Source organism: Alexandromys fortis, unplaced genomic scaffold, assembly GCF_014885135.2.
Source record: "Alexandromys fortis isolate MF-2015 unplaced genomic scaffold, M_Fortis_MF-2015_v1.1 scaffold_716, whole genome shotgun sequence".
NCBI lineage: Eukaryota > Metazoa > Chordata > Mammalia > Rodentia > Cricetidae > Alexandromys > Alexandromys fortis.
In genome coordinates, this window is record NW_026068581.1 from 14,946 (window position 1) to 20,154 (window position 5,209).

The following is a 5,209-nucleotide window of genomic DNA, read 5'->3' on the forward strand; positions in this document are numbered from 1 at the left end:
ATGAGTGGTTTTTAGACAGGAAAGGGTGGATCGCTCCATCCAGTATATGCTACTGAAACAACCTGGTGTCTGTCTGCTAAAAACAAGATTGTAGACTTGACAAACAAAGCTCAATGTTGTAAAGTCACTGAAATTTTATAAAGTGGGGAGAATGTTTGTGAACTTGTCTTGGGCAAAAACCATCTTAGATTCAAGAGTAAAATCACTGTCTAAATAACAAGAAGTTGAATAATTAGATGTTGATATGAACTTCATGATTTTCTTTTAGAAAGGCAAACTTGTGCAGTCACTATGAAGCTGTTTGTCCAGGAAGTGTACAACACAGTGATGTGCCCCCATCCTACCCACATACTTCATGCTGGAAGAAAAGCCTGAATTTAAGGTTCAAGAAAAAATAAAAAGAAACCTTTATGTGAACATTTGTAGCAGTTTTAAGGATCATTGTAAAACATGAAACATTTGCAATCTTTCAAATTATTCCCAAGCTGATGACAAGGTAAACAAACCCTCTCAACACAAGAAACAAATTGGACACACACCTGCACTTGCCTAATTAACTTTTCAACTGATTATATATGATTTATTTAATAAGTTAAAATTCAAAATACAGTGCCAGAGCATTTGCACATGCCAGCAATGTTTGTCAAGAGGCACCTGTGCTCACGTTGCATTGATGGTGTCCCACAGCTGCTTGTGGTTCCTGGGATTAATGCCAGAGCAATGCTAGTTTGTTCTCCTGCACACTCAGTGCACACAATTCCTGTATGGCTCACCTTCCTACCTGCACCCCCCAAAGATACACACATCAGGTTAAAAAAAAAAAAAACACCTAAGAGATACCTATACACAATCACTGTACAGTAATGCTTGTTATTAAATAGATGTAATGGCCTGGTCAATCCATTCTAAACCTCTTTAACATAGAGAACTACATCGGCAGCAGGTGGTTATATACATAAGCCAATGTTAATGTAATATAGAAAGTGGAGACATTTACTGATTAAAGATCCACATAGAACAGCACAATGAGGGACTAGCAATTCATTTGCAAGCTCAGAACCTTAAGTCTACACCTGGTTAGTGGCCAGCTGACTGGACAACCTGTATTCTAGATGGACAAGTACAGTCAGTGGGAAGGGAATGAATGCACCTAGTAGAAGAGTGAGACTGGTCCTGCAGTCACAGTTTCCCTGTGTGAGACCATAGACACAGAGAAGATCTTCCTCAGCAACAGTATAGCATTGGAAAGACATCTCTAGACTGACGTGAACATTAGTGTTAAGTGCAGCTGAATTATGCTAGGAAAACTATATTCCAGAAATTTAGAAGTACAAGATTATCAATACATATACTAAAATAACTTCAGCATAATTTTGGTATACCACACTAGCAACACGAAATTCCTTTTAAAAGTGAAGTTCTGGACTGTACATACACAGGGCTAACACGTTAGATAATGCAGACTCTTATGCTCACATGATACACATCAAAGTCTCTCAATTATCAAATAACCTATTTCATATTACAGAAGCATATCTTTCTGTATGACACACTGGTATATATTATACTGATGCAAATATTAAGTAGGCCATAAAATTAAAATGTATCAAAGGTAGATTTTTTATGTACTCATATTTTGTCCTTTTATATCCTCTGGTTTAGCAAAGGCTATCACTAGTCCGGCATGTCCACCACCTCAACTCCGCTATACAGGGGGAAGTGCAACCATTTCTCCATCCAGTTCAAATTCCTTGGTTCCATCTGGTGAAAGAAAGTAAGCTGGTGGCTTCCATGGAGATTTTTTTTTTTAAGACAGAATGGATATTTCCCCACAGTGCATCGAAAATCTCTCCTTAGGTCTCACAGTACACGTTCAGATATGTGCTGCCAGAGACCACGGATTAAGTCCCAAATCATACTGGCAGGTGATATATTTAGCTCTTTTATTTGAGTGGATTTCTCACATAAATACACAAAGGGAATTTGAAATCACAACAGCTCTAACACAGGGATCAGAGTACCTTTTAGCAGGGATATTGGCTGCCATTTATTTTTACTCACATCATATATTTCCACTTACTGAAGACCATCTACAGTGCCAGAGGGGAGTCTTATGCCAGAAATGGTAGCAATATGCAACCCTCCAATAGAGAAAATTTTATGGCCAAAAGCTGCAGCTGAAGCAAAAGATCTGCTAGTCTGCCCCACGGCCATCTCTACCCATGAGTCAGACCTCAGAAAGTAACAGTACCTGAGGTTCAATGTCATCACATAAGTGCACTCATGAACCACAACGGCTGCTCTCCACTGCCAAGCACACGGGAAGGGGCTCCCCACTGTCCACTCATCCTTCTCAGTGTCGTATCTTTCTACAGTCCTCGATTAAGTCCTCCACCAACACTGTCTCCTCCAATTGCATAGATATAGCCTTCACAGCAAACCAAGGGTGGCTTCGTGAGGATGAAGAGCATCTGCATCTTTGGAAAGCAGGTATTTTGTTGGGCATCACACCAGTAAAAGCAATTCACAGTTCAGAAGGCGGTCTGCAGTTTGCCTGTCTTACTGTGTTTGTTTTTGTGTTTTTCAGGGGCATCTGACCCCCTGCTATATAAATATAATTATCAAGGGTTACAATTGTCCCAACTTTATGCAAATCAGCTGGCAGGCTGCATAACTTGTAAACCTTTTCTGCCCAGGGGCTATAACAGACAGAAGAGTAAAGACTACAAGGGTTTTCTGATGATGCTTCAATGAAAATCATCATCTCTTCCTTAGTCATCCCAAGTTGGTTTGAAAAACTTGGCCATAGACTTATAAAGACCTTGAACTACAGCAGGCTTATCGCTAGGTGGGAGTCCCTGGAACCAAGCTCTCTGTGTGACTTCTGAAAGTGTATCAACTCTGATTTGGCTAAAACCGAAGACAAATACTGGGATCTTGAATCTGTATTGTACTCTAGCCACAGCATCGCAGCTTCTCAAGCTGTTTCTTCCTTTTCTGTATTTAGATTGCCACTTCTGAGAATGTCCATCAGGAGGTGGTGGGGCAATTGCCACTGCTGAGAATGTCCATCAGGTGGTTGTGGGGCAGTTGCCATGGCTGAGAATGTCTATCAGGAGGTCGTTGGGCAGTTGCCACAGCTGAGAATGTCTATCAGGAGGTCGTGGGCAGCTGTATGAAGGCTTCTGGTGGACACAGCAGTGAACTTTGCTCCACCGTTCTTTCAGCACTCTGCTTTAGCTCTTTACAGCCAAAGAGATCAGCAAAACTCATCAACTGAGCGCAGCTCTCTGCATTCATTTTTTAACTAAGTATTCCCGACAACGCTATAATACATCCTCTACCTGTAGGAAGCAAGCTGTTTGCTGGAGCTGCTCTACAGTGCTGTCATTTCTGCCAAGTTCACCGTGTGTGCATTAGTTGCCGCACCCACATTCCTCAGGCGGACATGCCTCTGCCTGCTTTCACTTAGTCCAGAACATGCCACTCCACCAGCCTGCACTTACAGGGATGCACGCACAGCAGCGGACCTGACACAGCAGGAACCCAAGGCACTAGCTCCCTTCCACACACTTCCTGGGTTGGCCTACCGCCTGTGCCCACCATGCCCTAGTCCACTCCTGCAGCCTTTCTGGCACTCCCAGGTGCCCAGGGCTGCACCCACCTTCATCTGGCTCACCACACCCTTCCCACTAGCCTAGTTCTTACACCACTTTACCAACCCAAATGTCCCAAAGGCTTCTGACTCAGACGTTCCTGTTCCTATACTAATCAGCAAGCTTAAGCAAGCTTAAAGGCAGTGGGCCACAGAAAAGTCTCCTTCCAGCTTACTTTGAAAAGAAACCCCAACTGCCACAACTTGCTTCCTCTTCTCACTTTTCAACAAGTTTCCTACCAGCTTTTCACAACTTCTTTGTATATTGTTTGACTGTGCTGTGCTTGCATGCTTCTGAATTTATAGGCTTCCTTGTGATTTATAGTTTTGCATCCTGCTTTAAAAAGAAAAATCTTTCCAAATCCAAGAAAATAATAATATAAACTCCTATCTGATTTTAGCTAGTTCTGACTGATGCGGCAGTGTTAGGCTTTCAATGCCTGACTAATTTCTCTCAACCTGTCACCAGGTCCACCCGTCATAGTACCAAAGGCATCACCCCATCGTCTCTTATTGCTGCATTATATTTGGGAGGATAGACCACAATTTTCCCCATTTATTCACTGATAGATGCAGGTTGGTTCCATGTTCTGGTTATTGTGAACAGTGTTATAATACACAATCAAGTACAAATATCTCTTGGGGAGGTAGAGAGGAAGTAGACAATATTTACAATAAAGTGGTATCAGATCTGGTGTTAAAAGACTCAGTAGGATGAGTACAGTTCACAATAACACGGTGTTTCTAAAAATAGCTGAGGTGATTCCTAATATATTCATCATAATGAAACAATGAACGTGTTAATTTTAATGTGTCAATCAAAACACAGATCCTGCTCAGACCATGAGCTGTTGTTCACTCTTTCATCAGCAGGGGGCCCCATTGACAGGAGAAAGAGCTTGCCAGGCCTAGGCTTGGTCTCAGGTCTGGAAGGTGATGAAGAAGCTACCATCTTGGAAGTTCTCCATCTTTATTGCTTAGTCATGGGCTCTCTTAAGGCCTACACAGAATTTATCTAGCCCCTAATCCCTCAGAACTACTTGGTTTCGCTGAGAAACAGTAGTATTGTTCATGAGCTTTCCCTTTTGGTATTAGTCAGAGGAGGTGAAAGCGTCAGAGGAACTGCAGAGAGTTTGAGAGAGCTGGATCCCCAACTTTCACCTAAGTCAGTTGCTTTATGGACTTCTGCCCATTGCCATGAGAACTTGGCTGCAGTTTTCAGCCCATAGATAAGTTCAAAGAAGGAAGGAAATCTTTACGTTTGTAATTTCTCCCAGAATAGTAGGTGTTTTGGATACTTTGAGGAATAAGTGACTTGGTGGTACCTGAGGGCCTACCCACAACTCAAAGCTGGGGACAGCAAAGCAGACCGAGACCTGCTGCTCTACCATAAGGAGGGTGGGTTCTTCAGTCTTTTTGAGAATCCTGGGTAAGAGGTGGGGGCACTTTAGGTGTACACTAGATGGCACGGGCTATGGCTCAGGGATTCAAGGGAGGCCTGGTTAGAAGGCTTTCCTCTTCAGTTTGTCCCCCACCCCTCAGACCAGTATTTCC

The 5,209-nt window shown here is 42.7% G+C and overlaps 1 pseudogene; it reads right to left on the reverse strand.

Annotated features, from left to right (window-relative positions):
* Positions 1-1,705: 1,705 nt before the first annotated feature.
* On the reverse strand, positions 1,706-3,606 carry LOC126495886 (kelch repeat and BTB domain-containing protein 2-like; annotated as a pseudogene).
* Between the last annotated feature and the right edge of the window lie 1,603 nt (positions 3,607-5,209).